This window comes from Prionailurus bengalensis, chromosome A3 (genome assembly GCF_016509475.1).
Source record: "Prionailurus bengalensis isolate Pbe53 chromosome A3, Fcat_Pben_1.1_paternal_pri, whole genome shotgun sequence".
NCBI lineage: Eukaryota > Metazoa > Chordata > Mammalia > Carnivora > Felidae > Prionailurus > Prionailurus bengalensis.
This window is the reverse complement of record NC_057354.1, coordinates 123,331,732-123,355,337: the sequence shown is the minus strand read 5'-3', so window position 1 is coordinate 123,355,337 and position 23,606 is coordinate 123,331,732. Positions and strand designations below refer to the sequence as shown.

Here is a 23,606-nt window from a genome sequence, read left to right as displayed (position 1 = left end):
TTCTCAAGCTGTTCCAAAAAACAGAAAGGGAAGGAAAACTTCCAGACTCATTCTATGAAGGCAGCATTACTTTGATTTCCAAACCAGACAGAGACCCAGCGAAATGAGAACTACAGGCCAATATCCCTGATGAATATGGATGCAAAACTTCTCAACAAGATACTAGCAAATCGAATTCAACAGCAAATAAAAGGAATTATTCACCATGATCAAGTGGGATTCATTCCTGGGATGCAGGGCTGGTTCAACATTCGCAAATCAATCAATGTGATACATCACATTAATAAAAGAAAAGATAAGAACCATAGGATCCTGTCAATCGATGTAGAAAAAGCATTTGACAAATTTCAGCATCCTTTCTTAATAAAAACTCTCAAGAAAGTCAGGATAGTAGGAACATACTTAAGCATAATAAAAGCCATTTATGAAAAGCCCACAGCTAATATCATCATCAATGGGGAAAAACTGAGAGTTTTCCCCCTGAGATCAGGAACATGACAGGGATGTCCACTCTTATCGCTGTTGTTTAACATAGTGTTGGAAGTGCTAGCATCAGTAATCTGGTAACAAAAGGAAATTAAAGGCATCAGAATTGGCAAAGATGAAGTCACGCTTTGACTTTTCACAGATGACATGATATTATACATGGAAAACCCAACAGACTCCACCAAAAGTCTGCAAGAACTGATACATGAATTCAGCAAAGTTGCAGGATACAAAATCAATGTACAGAAATTAGTTGCATTCTTATACACTAATAATGAAGTAACAGAAAGACAAATAAAGAAACTGATCCCATTCACAAATGCACCAAGAATCATAAAATATCTAGGAATAAACCTAACCAAAGATGTAAAAGATCTGTATGCTGAAAACTATAGAAAGCTTATGGAGAAAATTGAAGAAGATACAAAGAAATGGAAAAACATTCTGCGCTCATGGGTTGGAAGAATAAATATTGTTAAAATGTCAATACTACCCAAAGCTATCTACACATTCAATGCAATCCCAATCAAAATTGCACCAGCATTCTTCTCGAAGCTAGAACAAGCAATCCTAAAATTCATATGGAACCACAAAAGACCCTGAGTAGCCAAAGTAATATTGAAGGCGAAGACCAAAGCAGGAAGCACCACAATCCCAGACTTTAGCCTCTACTACAAAGCTGTAATCATCAAGACAGCATGGTATTGGCACAAAAACAGACACATAGACCAATGGAATAGAAATAGAAACCCCAGAACAAAAGTACGGCCAACTAATCTTTGACAAAACAGGAAAGAATATCCAGTGGAAAAAAGATAGTCTCTTTAACAAATGGTGCTGGGTGAACTGGACAGCAACATGCAGAAGAATGAAACTAGAACACTTTCTTACACTATTCACAAAAATAAACTCAAAATGGATAAAGGACCTGAACGTGAGACAGGAAACCATCAAAACCCTAGAGGGGAAAGCAGGAAAAAAAACCTATCTGAACTCAGCCACAGCAAGTTCTTACTTGACACATCTCCAAGGCAAGGAAATTAAAAGCAAAAATGTATTATTGGGACCTCATGAAGATAAAAACTTCTACACTGCAAAGGAAACAACGAACAAAACTAAAAGGCAACCGATGGAATGGGAAAAGATATTTGCAAATGACATATCAGACAAAGGGTTAGTATCCAAAATCTGTAAAGAACTCACCAAATTCCACACCCAAAAAACAATCCAGTGAAGAAATGGGCAGAAGACATGAATAGACACTTCTCTAAAGAAGACATCCGGATGGTCAAAAGGCACATGAAAAGATGCTCAATGTCACTCCTCATCAGGGAAATACAAATCAAAACTACACTGAAATATCACCTCACGCCAGTCAGAGTGGCTAAAATGAAATCAGGAGACTATAGATGCTGAAAGGATGTGGAGAAATGGGAACCCTCTTGCACTGTTGGTGGGAATGCAAACTGGTGCAGCCACTCTGGAAATCAGTGTGGAGGTTTCTCAAAAAATTAAAAATAGATCTACCTTATGACCCAGCAATAGCACTGCTAGGAATTTACCCAAGGGATACAGGAGTGCTGATGCATAGGGGCACTTGTACCTCAATGTTTATAGCAGTACTTTCAACAATAGCCAAATTATGGAAAGAGCCTAAATGTCCATCAAATGATGAATGGATAAAGAAATTGTGGTTTATATATACAATGGAATACTACTAGGCAATGAGAAAGAATGAAATATGGTCTTTTGTAGCAACATGGATGGAACTGGAGAGTGTTATTATAAGTGAAATAAGTCACACAGAGAAAGACTGATACCATATGTTTTCACTCTTATGGGGATCCTGAGGAACTTAACAGAAGACCATGGGGGAGGAGAAGGGAAAAAAGTTAGAGAGGAGGGAGCCAAACCATAAGAGACTCTTAAAAACTGAGAATAACCTGAGGGTTGATGGGGGGTGGGAGGGAGCGGAAAGTGGGTGATGGGCATTGAGGAGGGCACCTGTTGTGAGGAGCACTGGGTGTTGTACAGAAACCAATTTGACAATAAATTTCATATTGTAAATTAATTAATTAATTATTTGACTCCGCTTACTTTTCTCCAGTGTAAGAGCGAACTACCCTAATTCAATCCATCTCTTTTGTGCAAACTATTGCAGTAAATTCATAGCTGGTCTTCACTCCTGTCTTGCTACTTGAAAACATAATATCAATGCCACACTAAGAGTTCCATTTGTAAAGCATGTATCCAACAGACTTCAAAGGGTGAGCCTTTTAGGATCTGGCCCTGCTTACCTCTGAAACCACGTTTCTCTGTATTATCCTCTCGCTCACTGTACTGCTGGCAGACGAAGTTTCACACAGTTCCGCTCTGTTGCCTTTAGTGATTTTGCACCATTTGTCTATTTCCTAGACTGGCTCCTGTTACTCATCCTCAATATATCAGCCTCCAGGAATCTTTCTGACACTCCAGACTGTGTTGAATGCCCCTCTTTTGTGCTTTCATATATCTCTCAGAGTTTTCCCTTTGTCTCTTTCCCACTAAAGTGTGAGTTTTCCCAGGGTAGGAGTGTCCAGTAGGTAACTGCAGTTAAAGTCATAAAATTTAGAAAAGATGGATCTAAAACTCTATAGTTATAAGCTATCAACCTATTTATATGTGTTGGCCCATGGGTGTGGAATCAATCACCCAGTGCAGCACAGAATGGAGAGAGGACTCTGGACAAGACCCTGGGCAACACAACCAGGATTCTTTGTATGTGACCAAGACCATGAAAAACCAGGAGGAGAAATTTTCAGGCACACATAAGATTTCAGGGCAACAAGAAAGCCACAGAGGAAAATGAAGAGGGGGTATAGTGGAAAGGGATTTTAACATGCTGAAATGAGTTCACTTTTGTAGAGCTACAGCTAATCCATGAAGAGTGTTATCTGCCTGCAGTTGACAAGGATGATAACACATGAGAAGCAAAATCAAAGACACTGAAGTTTAGTGTGGTATTTAGGCCACACAAATACAGAAGCATCTTATTAGGATGAATTTGTCTGGGGAAGGAAGAAACAAAACAAAATTGTCCATAACGACAAAGGAAGTAACGTGTAATTAATACAATTTACAAAACATACAAAGGATGAATTTGGTCCTTGAACAAATCCTTTATATCACATAAAATAGACAGAAAAATCACAGTGTGTAAAGCATGACTGCTAAAGGACCTTTTGTTCTGAGCTCCACCCCACACCAAAGCCTTGAGATTCCTTGATTCATTAATACTATTGGGTTTATTTTTATACAGGTTAAATCACCTGTTGTTACAATGTGGTTCTGGGTCATTACACAGTGAATTTTAATAAATTAAACCTGCTGTCCTTTTCAAAAACAACACATGGGTCAACAACTATGATTAAGTTGTCTATATTAATAAGTGGTTATCTCTAGAATAATTATAGTTTCCTCTAAGTGATTTGTATAAATGGGAAATAACTTTAAATAGTTCCATGTTATTTATAGTCTCACCTTTGATATGTCCTGTGTGATCAAATATCTGTGTATGGATACCCAAGCATTCTAACTTCAATGTTTAATTCAATACCCTGAATTACGTTTTTCCAACAAGGAAGGAGAATAGTATAGTGGTTAATGACACATCCCATGGAGTAAACTGCTTGGGTTGGAATCCCAGCTCTGTAACTAGTTCTTTGATGGTGAGCATGTTGTTAATCTTTCCGTGACTCAGTTGCTCATTTGTAACCTGGAAATCATAATAGTGCTTATCCATTAGAGTTAGTTTAAATATTAAATAAGTAAATATATTTATGAAGTGTTATACAAGGAAAATATTTTGTAAAGTTCTTAGAATAGAGTCTAGTGTAAGACACTTAATAATTTAATTCTTACAATTTTGATCATTTTAATCCTCTCTTTTATATTGAACAACATCACTTGCTTGTTGTCTTGTAGTTTTTATTTCCTTGATAACGAGAAGTAGATCTGAGGAGTTCCAAAATGGTGAGGTATACCTCACCTCCTCCTACAGACACATCTCCATGTAGAACAATTCATGTAGAACTGAGGGCTGGTTGAACATTCTGTACAAGAGAGGATAGAGGTACCACATAGAGAACCATAGGAGACATGGTGGATAGGAATCCCATCCCCCACGTTGTGAAGAGTTAGGGGAAAAACAAGAAGGTATTAGTTAGTGAAGGGAAAGGTAAAACATAAAATACAAAAATAAAAGGGTTAGAAACTATAACATTATATATAATTTATATTATGTAACAATACTATAGTAGTACTTAATATAATTTTCTTCAATATCAGGTAAAAATAGCTTTGCAACTTGGATATTTTCTATTTCAAACTCTGAAATTCTATATGGATAGAGACAAATTATCTTTTTTACTGATGACTTGAAAGGTATGCAAAAAAAAAAAAAAAGGAGAAATGGGAAAAGCCACTTTTCTAAGCTCTGAGGAAAAGTGTTCAGTTGAAATGTGATAGGGAGATCTTCAGTGTAGCCTGAGTCATACCCTTTGAGTTTTTGTAAAATATCATGTTTTCAAGAATTTGGCCATCCAGAAGGTAGTGATAAGGCTGGATGTGACTCACATTGTCTCTTTGGTAGGGCCTCTCATGAGGTGCACATCACGTCTTTTTTGAATGTATTCGAGTGCCTATAAATTACCAGAAAGCTGCCTGATGCTGGAAATACAAAAATGAACAACATGTGGGTGTTTTTCACCTCATTTTTTTCTTCCCAATTACTGGGGGAAATCTCTCGGAGCTAGTTACAGAGCTGGGATGTGTGAAAATATAATTCCAGAATATAATTCCCAGTACCATGGGAAAGGACTGGTTATGGGGGCAAGATTTGTACAAAATGCTTTCAAAACACATGAACTTAATGATTAAATTTATTGCAGGGGGTTAATGAGGATAGAGCAGCGTATTAAAACAAGACTTTACTGACTGATACTTTATTGGTGTTTGAAATGAGAACCATTTCTTCAAACTGAGTAGAATTATATTTTAAAATAACTCAGTAGCATCAAAACCCATTAGGCCATATAAGGGACTGAGGATGAGGTCTGGAGTCCACAGAGTTCAGGCTAAATGTACCTAGGGCCCTAGCTGTAAATGTGCAGAGTTCATGGGACTGAGAGGGTATACTTTGTCCTGAGATCACTGAGGAGACAGATACAATCAAGAATCAGAATCACATGGGGCACCTGGGTGGCGCAGTCGGTTAAGCGTCCGACTTCAGCCAGGTCACGATCTCGCGGTCTGGGAGTTCGAGCCCCGCATCGGGCTCTGGGCTGATGGCTCAGGGCCTGGAGCCTGTTTCCGATTCTGTGTCTCCCTCTCTCTCTGCCCCTCCCCCGTTCATGCTCTGTCTCTCTCTGTCCCAAAAATAAAATAAACGTTGAAAAAAAAAATTAAAAAAAAAAAAGAATCAGAATCACATGATAAATTTTAGAAATGTAAATTTTAGAAATGTAAATTTTAGAAAAGCTACATGAGAGGAAACAACCAGAAAGCTCTGAGAGAAGGAAAGAACCTAAGCCAGAGCAGGGTCCATGGGAATAGATAAAGGGTAACTGACTGGATAAATGTGCCAATGGTAAAATTCAAGAGGACTCCGTGGCCAATTAAATGGAAAAAACAGAATAGAAGGAAGAGACTAGGATAACCCCATGATACCTAGTGGAATTATTGGATTATGTCTTTAGAGATAAAAGCAGTAGTTTTGTCAGGAAAGATGAGGATTTCAGTTTTGCATGTGCAAGGTCCAAGGGGCATCGCAGGGCAGATGCTTATGGGTTGTGGAAATAAGGTTCCGGAACACAGTGAAAATTCCATGCCAAGACAGAGATTCAGAACATAGTCATCACATTCTAGAGATGTCAAGTAGGAAGGTGAAAAGAAGCCAATGGACTTAATATTTAAGATAGTTTTACTGGGTTGATTGGTAGTAGAGAGTGCATATAAATTGAAACTTAAAAAACAAAGGGGTTTAGGGGCACCTGGGTGGTTCAGTCGGTGAAGCGTCCGACTTTGGCTTGGCTCCTGATCTTGCAGTTTGAGAGTTTGAGCCCTGCATCGGGCTCTGGGCTGACAGCTCGGAGCCTGGAACCTGCCTTGAACTCTGTGTCTCCCTGTGTCTGCTCCTCCCTGCTCACACTCTGTCTCTGTCTCTCAAAAATAAAATAAAAAATAAACATTAAAAACATTTTTTTTAATGAAGAGGTTTAAATTCAGGATTTGGGTAATAAAAGAAAAAGGTTTTTTTGTTGCTTTTTAGAAGAGAGAAATTCTTATAGTGAAAGTATACTGTAAATTCTAAACATACAACATAAATATAATGAACTGTGAAGAGAACACTCAGGATTTGGGCAACCTTACTGGAGAACAGTCACCCTCTGCACAAAGTCACTGGCAAAGACTCCAGAAAACAAGCCTTTTAATTAACTTCATGTAGGTCTTTTAGAGCAATGAACAGGTATAGAAAAATAAACAGGGCTTTAATTTTCCAGATTTACCTCCATTTTTAACACCTCTATAAATGTTTCTCAAGAGTCAGAGTACACACTCCTGGCCTTTATAACCCCCAACATGGTTCTCCACTGGTTAAAAGTCCCGTGGAAGGTCTCTAGCTTCTTTTGTTCCCCCATAGGCTCATACTTAATGAGGACTGTATTTCTTGTTTAAATTCTAAAGTTTGTTTCTTCCTGAAAACAAAGAGAACAGAAAACAAGCAATACTAAGTGCTGACAAGTCCCTGGAGGCATGCAGTTCTCTTGTTCTTTAAAAGCTCTCAGTAGCCTTTGTGGAATTACCAAGGTTCATTCCAGAGACAAATAAAAAACATAGTTCTGTAGTGACAATTCCATTCACCTTTAAAGAAAAAAAAATCAAGAAAACAAGAATAACTTAAAAGTCTAAATGTTTGGTTTCGGGCTATATTTTACTTTTCGTTCCCCTCCAATCAATCTTGAAAACCTATTTTAACTTTTAAAATATAAGACTACAAGATATCAAAGGAAGAAACCCTCACCTGAAAAAAACAGAGTGTAACTATTGAAAAACCAGCTTTAGAACGATAGGATTTTTGTGCCTATGATTTATCCTAAGGAAAAAAAAAACCCAATCCCATTGAAAACACTTGTTTGTATTATAGGTCCATCTCAGTTTGGATCCCATACAAACTGATAAAATGGCCTCTGTTTCTTTTTTATTTTTTTAAATAATGTTTATTTATATTGAGAGAGAGAGAGAGGGAGAGCGAGCGAGCATGCGAGTGGGGCAGGGACAGAGAGAAAAGGAGAGAGAGAGAATCCCAAGCAGGGTCCACTTTGTCAGCATAGAGCCCAATGTGGATCTCCATCTCACTAACCATGAGATCATGACCTGAGCGGAAATCATGAGTTGGCCACTTAACTGACTGAGCCACCCAGGTGCCCCCAAAATGGTCTCCTTTTCATATTAAGAAAGAAGAGGAACTGATTTTATGCTATTTTGAAATAAATATATATTCCTGGGGCACCTGGGTGGTTCAGTCAGTTAAGCACCCAACTCTTGATTTTGGCTCAGGTCATGATCTCATGGCACTGGGATCAAGCCCCACATCATGCTGAGCATGGAGCCTACTTAAGATTCTCTCCTTCCCTCCCTCCCTCTCTCTCTCTCCTCTCTCTCCTTCTGCCCCTCCCTCTTGCTTGCAGTCTCTCTCTCTCTCTCTCTCTCTCTCTCTCACACACACACACACACACACACACACACACACACACACACACACATTCCTAACTAAAGCTAACATAGGCATTTTGTCTCTAAGCGGAGAGGAAACACAATACTTCCTTTTGGGTTCCCAGATACTATTTCTATTCTTCACACCCATCTGTTCCAGACAAACCAAATCACCAGTTCTGTGGAGTACATATAAAACTATACTCAGCATGAAGTATGCACATGGCCCATCTTGTTATGCTGTATTTTCTCTCATTTTTTGGTCTGTATGGCTGACACACTGAACATGTGTATAAAATATAACATGTTGATCCATAATTCCTCACCTATTTATTCTCCCAGAGGAACTTCATAAATTAACTGTCAGACAACAACAACAATAAAAATAGGAAAATAATTGTCCAGTATTGGCCATTGAAGCTCTTTTGGTTGACTCCTATGTCCCTTTTATGTACTCCTATCATTGTGTTGTTTTCTAGCACTAGAAGATACTAGGGATACAGGTAAATAGAAAGATAGGTAAGCATATAGATAGATGACAAATCTATATCTCCATGTATCTCTTTATATATGCCTATGCCTCTATCTATCTATCTATCTATCTATCTATCATCTATCTATCATCTATCTAGTCTAAGTTCTAGAATCAGCCATTTCTTCAAGAAACCCTAGTTCCTTTTATTAGAGAATAGTATTAGAAACCAATATCTAGATCCTTGGTGTGCTAATGGCTGCTGTGGTGCCGCTGCCTCTAGGTATGCTGAGCAGAGACAACAAAACTTATATATGTATAAAGTAAGCTTTGTATATACACAAAAACAAGCAATATTACGTGTAACCATCTATTAAAGATGAGTTCATACTGGTGTCTTCAGCTCTAATCCATTAGCACATGGATTATTCTAGCTTTTATCCCTTGATTATTTATAGCCTCCAATTCCAACAGTGACAGACCTGTCTCCAACCTTCTCCATTTATTTATTTAATGGCTCAGATTCTGTATACAAGTACAGCAGTATTGGAATGGTTAACACGTGCCCCTATGAGAAATGAATATAAACTACAATGCAGTGCTTATTTGAAGTTCCTTTGCCTTTAGTCTTATCAACTAATTTCTGAATTACTTAGGTCAGTACTTACTTCAACTATGCTCTCCAATAAGGTTCTTTCATAAATTTTTAATGCAAGTAGATAGTTTTGTCACATTCAGCATTCTGCCTTAGGATCCTCTGACTACATAAATATATTTTCTTTTCAATTTGCATGCATTGTTTCACTCTCTCTGCTGCAAATTTCTATGGGCTGTGAAATACATAGTGACATGTATCCAACATTATAGCATCATTCAAACTAATATCACTGCCCTAAAATAATCCCCTGTGTTTCATCAGTTTAACATTCTCCCCCAACCCTTAAAGCCCTAAAATCACTGACTTTTACCTGCATTATAGATTTGCCATTTCCAGAATGTTATATAAATGGAACCATACAAAATAGAGCCTTTTAATACTGGCTACTTCACTGAACAATATGTGTTTTAGATTTATCCATGTCTTTTCATGGCCTGATAGTTCTTTTTTTTTTTAATCATAGGGTAATATTTCATTGAGTAGATATACCTTAGTTGGTTTATCTATTTACTTAGTGAAGATACCGTGATTGCTTCCAGCTTTGGGCAATCAAAAATAAACTACAATAAACACTTTCGAACAGGTTTTTGTGTGGACCTAAGTGTTCAACTCATGTAGGTAAATGCCTAATATGAGGACTGATGAATCATATGAGGAACCTGTGTTTGCCTTTTTAAAAAACTGCCAAAGTATTTTCAAAAAAGACTTTCTTATTTGTATTACCACCAGCATTCATGAATGTTCCTCTTGTTCTGCATCCTTGCCAACAATTGATACTGTATTTTCTTCCTTTAGTTATTATAATAGTTATGGAGTTCGATCTCATATTTCAATTTGAATTCCATAATGGGCAATTATATTGAATATGAGACCTTTGTCAGACAGGTGCTTTCAAAATATTTTCTCACAGTTCGTGGATTGTCTTCCATTCTCTTAACAATATCTTCTGAGACCAAAAGTTGTTTTTAATTTGAATAAAGTAAAATTTATCAATTATTTTAAAGAATCATGCTTTTGGTGTTATACCTAAAAATTAACTTTCAAAGCACAAATTTCCAGGTAAACTTTTTTCTAGGTGAAAACAGTAAATACTGGATATGCTTATCAATGGGGACCATAAAGAAAGCTAAGCATAAATCTATTATAGCAAATATTTGGCTATGGGTTAATCAAAATTGTTATAGCTTGCTTCACAGTAATGCTTACCCTAAACATAAATATTTGTTAATTGGTCTCCATATCTATGACAAATATATATCTTGAATATTAGTGTTTTTTTCCTTTAACTTAGCATATTACAAGGACTGGTTAAATTTCCTTTAACTTAGCATATTACAAGGTACATAGATTTTTTTTCTAATACTTTTCTCATGTTTTCCTCATTGCTATTGGCCCAAGACTTTTCTTGGCTTTAGTTTTTTGTTGTTTTCTTTTTAATTCTTTTTAACATTTATTTATTATTGAGAGACTGAGAGACACAGAGCGTGAGCAGGGGAGGGGCAGAGAGAGGGGGAAACACAGAATCCAAAGCAGGCTCCAGGCTCTGAGCTGTCAGCACAGAGCCCGATGCGGGGCTCAAACTCATGAACTGCAAGATCATGACCTGAGCCGAAGTCAGTCTCCTAACCAACTGAGCCACACAGGCGCCCCTCTTGGCTTTAATTTTAAGAAGATTGTGGGAAAGTTTAGCTCACAGTTTACAGGTATTAAAGTGGACTCCTATGGGCTCTGCTCCAATAATCCTGCCTAAGTCTTGGAGTTTTTTGCTTATAGGGATTCTAAGACCATAGTTAATTCTTTGGTTATTTCTTGAATTATACATAGTATAAATCTACTGACTTCCAGATCAGCTATAATTTGACTGTATGCTGGAGAATTTTCTGCGACTTCTGAAAATAGTTCTGCAGTACATTTTATCTGGTAGTTTCATTTGCAAATAGTTCTCTACCTATTAAATTTGCAGTTTTTTTTTAATCAAAGAGAAGCGAAACTGTTCTCCTGTAACAGCCCTAAAGTAAGTTTCACATCGAAACATGGAAAAGTAGTTAGGATACTTAAAATTCGTCCTACTTGAGTAAATTAGTAATTGAAGGGATATAACATTCTATGTTAGTGGATTTAATGGTAGATACTGTGACATACATGTAAAATAAGAAAGCTATATAGCTGGAACCTCATCAAATCTATCTACTCACTTTTTCTCTATAGAAAACTCTTTTATAATTTTGAATAGAATAATAAAAAAAAACACACTTAGGGGCAAAACTAAAATTACATGAAAGAGGGGTGCCTGGGTGGCTCAGTCAGTTAAGTGTCCAACTTCGGCTCAGGTCATGATCTCGCTGTTTGTGAGTTTGAGCCCTATGTTGGGCTCTGTGCTGACAGCTTGGAGCCTGGAGCCTGTTTCGGATTCTGTGCCTCCCTCTCTGTCTGCTCCTTGACCACTCACACTCTGTCTCTCTCTCTCTCATAAATAAATAAATATTAAGAAAAAAAGAAAGTTACATGAAAGAAAGAATAAACACATCCACTGCAAGAGTATTAACCCACGTAGTGCACCTCCAAATCAATAGGTCTTATTACATTTCATAAACATTTATATGTATAAAGCCTTACAATAACAAAATGAATTCATAAATTAAAATTTTATATTTATCTTTGAATAAATTGTATTAAATTTGTTCTAGAAAATTGAGTCTTACTTATCTTTCAAACTAAATGATACACTAGTCACAAGTAATCTGAAAATGAAACTAAAAAGATAATTATATTAATAATGCCATTAAATTAAATATTTAGAAATAAACTAAATAATGGAAGCATAAGATTCGTATGCTGAAAACTATGAAACATTGCTGAGATAAGTTAGCAATGATTTAAATAAATGGACTTCCCATATTCATGACTCTTAAAATTTAAATATCACTATAAAAATAGCAATTTTCTCCATTGATGTATATATTTCATGAAATTCTCATGTAAAGCTTCACAGGATTTTCTACAGTAATTGACAATCTGATCTTAATCTTTATACAGAAATGCAAAGGACCCAGAGTAGTTAAAACAGATCTTGAAAGAGAAGAAAAATGTTGGAAGACTTAGGTTACTTAATTACAAAGCATACTGTAAAACCATAGTATTCAAGATAGTATAATATTGGCAAAAGGATGGGCATATAAATTAATGGAGCTGAATTGATAGTCCACAAAGAAACTCTTATATTTAACTTTGACAAATTTTTAACAAATGTGCCAAGACCCCTCAACGAGAAAGACTGAGCATCATTCAACAAATTGACAATTGTATATTCACAGGCAAATACACACACACACACACACACACACACACACACACAAAATGTAACCCCTTGTCTCACACCATATACAAATGTTAACTCAAAGTAAATCACAGTCTAAATGTAAGAACACTATAAAAGAAAACACAGGAGAAAATTTCTTACCTTGAAATAGGCAAAGAAAGTTTTATATACCAAAAGCATGAATCATAAAATAAAAATGGTAAGTTGGACTTCATTAAAAGATCAACAAATTGTGCTTAAAATTAAGCCATTAAAAATAAAAATCTAATAGACTGGGAGAAAATATTTACAAATATTATGTCTGATAAAGACTGGTATCCAGAATATACAAAGAATACTTATAATTTTGGGTACCTGGGGAGCTCAGTCAGTGTCTGACTGAGTATCTGACTCCTGATTTTGGCACAGATCACAGTCTAATGGTTCATGAGATCGAGCCCCACGTCGAGCTCAGTGCTGACAGCAAGGAGCCTGCTTGGGGTTCTCTCTCTCTGTCTGTCTTCTCTCAATCTTAAATAATAAAACAAACTTAAAAAAAAAAAGAATACTTACAACACAAAAATAAGAAGTTAACTATCCAATTAAAATTTAGTAAAACATTTGACTAGGTATTTCACAAAATAAGATATAACTGGGGTACCTGGGTGGCTTCATTGGTTAAACATGTGACTCTTGATTTGGCTCAGGTCATGATCTCACAGTTCCTGAGATGAAGCCCCAAGATGGGCTCTGTGCTGACAGTGCAGAACCTGCTTGGGATTTTCTGTCTCCCTCTCTTTGCCCCTCCCTTGCTTGTTCGTTCTCTCTCTCTCTCTCTCTGTCTCTCTTAAAATAAACATTTAAAAATATTAACAAAAAGTAAGACATATAACTGGCTAATAAGTATATGAAAGGGTGCTTATATTGTTAGTCATTAGACATGTAATGTAAAACCACAATGTGATACGTCCACTGGCTATAGTAAGAATACATATGATACCAAGAATTGGTGAGGATATGGATAAACTACAACCACTATCATTTTGACCCCAATCTTTCAGTTTCTTACAAAGTTACACATAAGCACTCATTAAAAAATAAACAGCAATTTCATTACAAAGAATCTAACAGAGGAATGAAAACATACGTCCACATGAAGACTTGGATATGAATGCTTGTAGCAGCATTGTTATTATAGCCAAAATTGAAAAATATCCATCAACTTGTGAGTGGATTAAAAAAATGTGGCATGTCCATACCATAGAATACTCGTCAATAAAAAGAATGAAACACTGATACGAGTTACAGAAAGGAATGAGATACCAATACAATATGGAACCACTTGAGAAACATAATGCTAAGTAAAATAGATGTCTTCCTCTCTTTTCTTGCTCTCTCATACACATATGTGCGCACACACACACACACACACACACACACACACACACAATATAATGGGTGAGTTCATATTAGCTCTATTGTGTTTATTTACATTTTATTAACTTAAAAATATCTCTATTGAGATATTCAGATATTAAATTCACCCTCTGGTAGTCCACAATTCAGTTGTTTTTAGTATACTGACAGAATTGTGCAACCATCACACTGATCTAAGTTGAGAACATTTCCATCATCCCAAAAAACCTCTCCCTCACAATGAATGAGGCCCTCCCAGGCCTAAGCAACCACTAATCTACTTTAGGTTTTTATAGATTTGGCTATTCTTGACATTTTGTGCAAACAGAGTCATACAATATAAGGTCTGTGGTGCCTGGCTTCTTTCATTGAGCAATTTCATTTTCTTTTTTTTTTTTTTAATTTTTTTTTTCAACGTTTATTTATTTATTTTTTTTGGGGGGGACAGAGAGAGACAGAGCATGAACGGGGGAGGGGCAGAGAGAGAGGGAGACACAGAATTGGAAACAGGCTCCAGGCTCTGAGCCATCAGCCCAGAGCCTGACGCAGGGCTCGAACTCGCCGACCGCGAGATCGTGACCTGGCTGAAGTCGGACGCTTAACCGACTGCGCCACCCAGGCGCCCCGAGCAATTTCATTTTCAGGCTTTATCCAAGTCCTAGCATGTATCAGTACATCATTCCCTTTTACAGGTAATAATATTCCATTGTATGGATAGATCACATTGTATTTATCATCAGTTGATACGTGTTTATGCTGTTTTCACTCCTCGGCCATTACAAATAATGCTGCTATGAAAATTCATGTACAAGTTTTTGTGGGAACTTGTTTTCAGTTCTTTGGGGTATATACCTAGAAATGAAATTGTTGGGGTCATATGGCAACTTTATGTTTAACTTTTTGAGGAACCAACAAACTCTTTACCAAAGTGACTTCACTATTTGGCATTCATATTAGCAATGTTTGAAAATTCCAGTTTCTCAGTACCTTTGCCACTTGTTATTGGTCTGTCTCCTTAACTGTAGTCATCCTTGTGAATAGGAAGTGTGGTTTTTGATTTACATTTCCATATTGACTAATGACATTGAGAATCTGTTCATGTGCTTTATAATCATTTGAATATATTCTTTGAGAAATGACTAATCAAATTCTTTGCCTGTTTTTGAGTCATTTCTTCTAAATTGTTGAGCTAAGAGTTATTTGTACATTCTAGATACAAGTCTCTTAATAGATATGTGGTTTGTAAATATATTTTTCACATTTTGTCGGGTTTTTTTTTTACTTTCTTGTGTCCTTTGAAGCACAAAATTTTCCAATTTTGACACAGTTCAATTCACCTTTTTTTTATAATTATATTTGTGATTATAGTGCATATCTGGAGAAACTTTCCATAACTCACCACTGCAGAGATAATACCTATTTTATTCTAAATGTCTTATTGTTTTATATTTACACTTAGGTCCTTGATCCGTTTTAAGTTAATCTTTGTATGTGGCATAAGATATGAGTTTAAATTCAATTTATTACATGTGGATATCCAGTTGGCTCAGTACAATGTACTGAAAAAAACTGTTCTTTCCCTAATTTAACTGTCTTGGCACACTCTTAAAAAATCAATTGACAATATATGTATGGATTTATTTTTGGATCCTTCAATTCTATTTCATTGATTTCTAGGTTTTTTTCCTATTCTATTTCAGTAAACTTTAATTTGTTTTATTTCCTTTATTTTTCTTCCCTAAAATTGAGTCTGTTGATTTTTTTTTCTCAGATTTTTTTTAGGTATAATGGTTAGCTTATTCATTTTCAATATACATATAGTCTTAAAAGTGCATTTAAGGCTGAGTTTGCTTCTAATTACAAATCTACTGAATCTGAGTAAGCTAAAATTTTTTTAAAAAACAAAAATAATACAAACATTTCAGTCTTAACTATGGCTTTTGTTTTATCCCAGGCACTACATAGAAGCTTACTTTGTTGTGTGTGTATGCATGTATATATTTTTTGTTTATATATACATATATAAATACATATATATATGCACATATATATGTGGAAACACACATATATATGCATATATATATATATACATATATATTTGTTGTTGTTGTTGTTTATTTGCTTGATTGGTCATTTTGCTCTCATTTTGATGTTGATAATTGTTTTGTTTTTCATTGTAGTCAAAGATATGTTCTGTATAACCTTAAATCATTGGAATTTGTTGCAGATATATCTTACATATGAATGGTTTTCTGATCACTGCTATGAAGAGCTTTCTGAGGAACACTTACTCGGAAATAGATTTTAAAAAGTCTTTAGTTACGAGAGATTCTGTCATGTCTCAGAAAAATTATTCATACTTCCAGCACCAAGAAATGTTTTCCTGGGAACATAACTGATACTACCTATTGCTTGGGGCCCTAAACCTCACCTCCAGCTTCATTACAAGAAATGAACATGGATCCCAGAGTTCCTGCTTCCTATGTACACGGAGCTAATGCTGATGCTCTTTTGGCATTGAATCTCTAGCCCCTAACAGTGATATCAGATCCCTAGGGCAATGCAGCCTCACCTCCCACTCACCACCAAGTGCTTCCTTTCCATTTTTCTCTTTATTAAATGCAAACACACAGTTTTTAATGTATATGTGTGCATTTGTACATTTTATACAACATCATACACACTGGCTACAAGAAGAGGATATTTATTTAGGCCTATGCCCAAAATGCCCGTTTAACACAGAACTTTGTGAATTGTATTTTTTTTCAACGCATTGTGCAGATTGATGTACTAAGATTTTATGCCTTTTGCATGAAAATTGGTCTATAGTTCTTTCTTCATCACAGAGTTTAACGATTTATCTCTTTTTCCCCCCTTAGAGAAAGAATATAATCCGAAACCTGATTTATAAATCTCCAGTGTGATAATTAAAGTTGGTATAAATATTCACTGTAGATGTAGATTGAATATGCACAGTGGAACTTAAGGTATTTCCCCGATCACAGCCCAGGATGTACTCAATTTTATCTACCATCACATTAAATAATTATTTCTAATTATATAAGACTTTCATTTATAACATTTTCCCTTTCTCTTACTACTACTACTGTATACTTCACTGTATCTATTGGGGTTAACAAAAATTCTCTTTGAAATTCAATCTTCTTTGTCAGTTAAAAAGAAATCAAATTCAGGCATTCCGTGTGCTAAAAGTGGAAATTGGAGGATGTAACATTTAAATAAGAATAAAATGTGTAGCGATATATCTGTATATATATGTATATTTTTTCTGTATAGTATATTCTGAAATACATATATTCACTATAGCATCACATAAGGTAGGCAGTAAGTGTTCATATTTAACTAAACAGGAAGGGCACCTGGGTGGCTCAGTCGGTTAAGCATCCGACTTCGGCTCAGGTCATGATCTCGTGGTTCATAAGTTCAAGTCCCTTGTCAGGTCTGTGCTGACAGCTCAGAGCCTGCAGCCTGCTTCAGATTCATTCTGTCTCTCTCTCTCTCTCTCTCTCTCTCTCTCTCTCTCTCTCTGCCGCTCCCCACTCATGCTCTGTCTCTCTCAAAAATAAATATTTTTAAAAATTAAAAAAAAGAACTAGATACAGATTGGTTCATAACTTGTACAAAGCCACATAGATTATTTCATCCAAATTTGGTCTTACTCCGTTCTTTCCATTGTATCTATTGCTCTGCCAATAAGAATGACTAATTCCTGAACCCTATAGGGCAATTAGTCTCTGTCACTAACTGTGACATCACCAAATGTAGGATTTGTTCAGCCTTTAATTCAATTAATCACTACAGTGACTAGATATTGGTTCTTTCCTTTTAGCCCTGGAACCTTGAATATATCCTGCTTACCACTTCTATCATAGGTGTAGTATGTTAAATTATTCGTATATTAAATTCAACAAATATTCACTACCTCCCTTTGACCTACATGGGAAGAATGTATTTCTGTGCTTGTCTGATATTATGGATAGACATGTAACTAGCTTTGGTGAAAATGTTATTGGACATAATCTAAACAGAGGCTTAAAATAATTTTGCACAAATATGCCTCTTTTCTTGGGCTTTGCTATTGCCAAGACAAGAATATGACATGGGTAGCCCAGTGAATGAACTCAAATAGGCTATAATTAGATGTAAAAGAGAAACATATCTCAAAAAGAGTAATTAAATGTAAAAGAGAAATGTCTCAAAAAGAATGGTAAGTACAGCTTTAGTATAAAGAGTTAATTACTATCAAATCATAGAAAACTCCAACTTTTTTGAGAAAGGTATACTTGCAAATGCACTGCCAACCTGCTTTAAAGAGTTCTAGACCATTCAAGTCATGAAAATACCACTGGTCCTTCAACTGTCAGCAGACCAGAAGCAGGCTAAGGAAACTGCTCAACCATCAGTAAGAAAGTGTTCATTGATCTTTCAGAAGTGGCCTAGTAGGATAAAGGCAAAGGAAGAATTTTGCAGAGCAGCAGAGTCAAGAGGTATAGAAAAAAATACACTGGGAAGTTCCTCTAAAGAAGGAAAATCAGGGCTTAATCAAAGAACTTCCTATCCTTAAAGTAATGATACCTGGGAAATCTGCCCACTGGGATTTTGGAATTTCTATGGACTAGTGTGTTCTATAAGTCTTCCATCATTCCCCTTCCTAACAGGAGTGTTTATTGATAGTAACTTCAAGATTCCTCCATTCTTTTTGTATATGTGTTGCCAAAATATACTTGTCTATACAGTTTATGAGCCTCTGGTCTTTTTTTTAATTGTTTTTTTCTTTGTTGGCGATAAAGGCATAGCCAAAGGGTTGATGAGAGAAAAGCTTGGTATAACTTTCATGGACGAACCTTCACAGCTGTGGAATGGCTGGTACTTTTCCATCTCTAAGAGTTCTTGTGGTTGTGAGTGCAACCTTGTCCTTCTGAACTAAGTTATCTGTATGGGATTCTGAGAGGTGGTATACCTGAAACTAATGTAACATTGTGTGTCAACTATACTAAAAAAAATGATAAAAATAAGATGAAAAATGAGAAAAAAAGTGAAGAGGGAAGTACTGTGGACAGATTAATTAGACCACAAAGTTGTTTTTTACACAAATAACTAAAGAGAACCTGTGAAGAAGGGTCATGAATCACTTATGCAGTAATTATAAAAGAGCTGTGTCACTGTCTACTCCAAACACTCCTTACTCAGGAGGCCATGAGCAATGGGTTAGACTGCATATTTTAGGCACTGTGGGCATTACCTTAGGGTGGACACTAAGGCGAGTTGCCAAAGTTAATACTACATACTGAAATTAAAATATACTCTGCCAAGGGGGGGAGTAAATTCTAGATGCCTTGAGTCAGGAATATGGCAATGGGTCATCTCATCTTCTTATATTTGATCATTATTGTACTTCACCTTAATCAACTCAGCCTTGAGACATTCACCCTGTTATCCTGGTTCTCTTACACTTATTTGATATTTTCTTCTCCAAAACACAATCTTAATTGCTATGGTGGAAAAGTAACTGGAAAACACCCCATATACCTGTTTTTTGAGGACCTCAAAATACTTAACAAATATTTAATAAGCATATCTTGGATTTCCATCACTGAGATTAGTATACTACTACACCTGACTTCATTATATTTACAGTCTGTAAGGGGAAAATATATAACTAAAGAAGTATTATAAAACATGTCAAGTTCTAGAGTAGAGGTATACAAAACAGTATGTGTTATTCTAGTGAATTTGTATAAAAATCACACAGATGTATGTGCACGTACATATTTATGTGTACACACATATGTATGAGAACAAATAAAACAGAGAAATGTGGTACTTGTACTCCACATTTTTTATGGAAAGGTATAATGTCACAAAATTGTCAATTACTCTAAAATCGCCATGTAATTTTTTCCCAAATATGTTGCATTTTAACCTAAAATGAAAAAAAATAGAGATCAGCTAGTGCAAAGTTCAAAATGAAAGCACCAGCAAATGGGTAACTGCTTTATCCTAATAGATAATACTCTCAATACACTGATATTGTATTGATAGATGATAAGAACAGAGTATTCAATCCAGCAGTATTAACATTTTGGGCCAGATAACTATTTGTTGGGAGGGGGCTGGTTTCTCTGTGCATTTTAGGATATTTATTAGCATCCTTTACCTCTACCATCGAGATGACACTAGCACCCATCTGGTTGTTTAAGGAAAAAAAAAATTATGCACACATCGCCAAATGTTTCCTGGAGGGCAAAAATCACTGCCTTGAAAACCAATGATCTAGATCTTTGTTTAAAATGCAAACAGATCATGTCTCACTCCTTGAGATTCATCAATAATTTGTCAACACATTTAAAGTCTAATGTCATTAGCACGTCCAACCCCAGTTGTCTTTCCAACCTTGCCTTCAATGACTGCTCCTTTATCACAGCCCTACTGTTCCTAGAGAGGCCAAGCATGTTCCTGCCTCAAATCCCTACACTCGATGTATCCTCTCTCTGGAATGTTCTTTCTCAAGAAATTTATATACTTCCACTCTAAGTTTCACTTATTCATCCTATTATTTTATGTTTCTCTACTAGAACATTAAATCTGCGATGACAAGGGCTTCGTACTATTTGCTGCTGTAATCTTATAACCTACAATGGTGCCTTGAACATAGAAGGCACTCGATGTGTTATTTGAATAAGTTTTGTTGAAAGAATAAATTCCTAAAAATCAGTAACCAAATAAGTGATTTTTAAAAGAGGCAATTAATAAAGTAAATATACAATAACTAGAGAAATCAAATTTTAAGGAAGTAGATTCGATATCAAGTATAGAATTTGGCAAAAAAATTCCAAAATAATTTTTTGTAAGCACCTACAAAGGTAAAGAAAATGTCTTATACACAGGTTCTAGTGCCATTCAATGTTATAAAATGCTTAGAATACAAAATGACACTAGCACTAGCAAAAATATCTTGTAGTTGAAAATGCACATACTCTGTCATGCCATCCATTTAAAAGAGACTTAACTAATTTATAGGTAAATTTCCTATGGAAAATTTTGTACATTTGTACATGGAAATGTATTTAATGAGACCCATTGCTTAATATTTAGTAATCAAGAAACATTCAGGGGCGCCTGGGTGGCTCAGTCGGTTAAGCATCCGACTTGGGCTGGGGTCACAATCTCGTGGTATGTGGGTTCGAGCCCCGCGTCGGGCTCTGTGCTGACAGCTCAGAGCCTGGAGCCGGCTTCCGATTCTGTGTCTCCCTCTCTCTCTGACCCTCCCCTGTTCATGCTCTGTCTCTCTCTGTCTCAAAAATAAATAAACGTTAAAAAAAATTAAAAAAAAAAAGAAACATTCAGAAATCTACCAAAATTCAATCAGCCTGCAAGTACATAAAAATGTGTATGTTAGACATTATAGCAACAAAGTAGGTACATTTTATATAGAGACATCAGGATTAATCAATCTTAATATAATCTTAAAATAATTTATGAAAATAAGTCATAAAACAATTTATCATTAAATGTGCCTTATTATTTAGCTAAGCTAAAGAACAGCAAATAATGGTATATAGTGTTTATAAAAAACATGCAGAACAAAAGAATATAGAAGGCAGAATACTCATCAAATTCACAATAATGGTTACATCAGAGAAAGATCAAAGGTTATCCCTGCGGGGGGCACCTGGGTGGCTCCTCAGTTGGGCATCCTATCTCACTATTCATGAGTTCAAGCTCCACGTCGGGCTCTGTGCTGACAGCTCAGAGCCTGGAGCCTGCTTCCGATTCTGTGTCTTCCTCTCTCTCTCTGACCCTCCCTGGCTCACACTCTGTCTCTTACTCAGAAATAAATAAACATTAAAAGAAAAAAAAAAGGTTATCCCTGTGAGTGGAAACACATGAGGCTTCAATTGAACTGCGCTCTGCTCATGCTTTGTGAAGAAAAAAAAACTGAAGTAAATATCACAATATTAATATGTGTTCTGAATGAGGATACATGAGTGATGTACCATTTTATAAACTTATTTTTGCATTTTTTATAAAACTATTTTAGTGCAGTTGACAAGCAATGCTGTATTAGTTGCAGGTAGACAGCACAGCGATTTGACAATTCTCCACATTACTCAGAGCTCTCCACCATACATGTGGTAACCATCTGTCACCGCACAACATTATGACAATATCTTTGACTATATTCCCCATTCTGTACTTTTTAGCTCCTTTTGGTTGTATTCTGAAGGAGAATAAAATAAAGTGTTATAGGTTTACTTCAATATTTATTAAATGATTAATTGCCACACAACATATTAGATGCTAAATCACTGAGAACAGGTCTATCATTTGCAGATAGAAGGTATTGAAACTGAATCTGAAGAAGAGGTCACTCTGACAAAAACAATGGTAAGGTAAAGGGAACAGAAACATCATTACTAACAGTGCAAAGAGTATGAATAGGCCCATACTTATTGACGTACTTTAAGATTAATACTGTCTCAGTAGAGACAGAAAGTAATCCCATACTAACGTTTCTTCAGACAGTTGTGAGGAATTTCACAGATGGCTGCAAGTGAGGTGTCCTCAGAATTTTTGGTTTTTAATTTTTGGTTTTTAATTTGCTTGGTTTGCTATTATCCTTAATACACTTTTGAAATGTTTTTAATATATGATAAGTGACTCATTCAGGCTCAAAATATGAAGGTATATCTCTGGATGCACTGGAGCTTAGATTATGGATATTAATTTAATAACTGAGTTGGTGTTTTTATGATTGCTATGTTTACCTTGGACTGAAGTTTCTAAAGTTAGGACACAGCCAAACTGACACATATTTCTTACAAAACATGAAGAAAATATAAAAGTAAATATACCCAGCATGCCTCCATCTGTAGGGCACTCTAAGAAGGTACCTATATATATATATATATTAAAGGAAGTCAAGGATGTTCAAAGTATAAGCATTTAAAAATGTTTGTGAACAGTACATGGAATAATTGACTCATCACTAGATTTTACTGAGAACACTATTCATATTATTATCTAGATCCATTTGAAAATGGTCCCCTCTGTGTAATACCAGCTAGGGAAAAATAATTTGTTCTTGAAAATATTTCACTTGTAGTGCAATTACAGAATCTAATACAAATAACATAGAAGACTAGCATTCATTCTGAATCTTTTTGAGTGCTAGAACCAATTGTTTTTTCTTGGCTGTGGTATTGTAGCTCCTCTCAGCTTAATAGCAAAATACTTATCTTTGTTTCTCCACAATTGATGTGTGAACTAAGGCAAAATAAGTATAAATCTGGCCTCCAGAACAAATATTGTGACACTACAACCAGTGGATTATTATTTGGATCTTTTAGAATGTAAGTCTGGGATTCATTTTACTTGTTATCTCTTATTAGTGCTGGTAGATTGTCATGGTATATTGTTTGAGTAAATAAATCAATATTCTTGAAATCTGACTAGTATAACAGAAAGTACATTACTTTTCGTATATGTTTAGTGTATGTACT

General features: G+C 35.7%; 1 pseudogene; it reads left to right on the top strand.

The window, feature by feature from the left end:
- LOC122467121 overlaps positions 1-23,606 on the top strand; it is a 101,563-nt pseudogene that overhangs the window by 25,136 nt on the left and 52,821 nt on the right.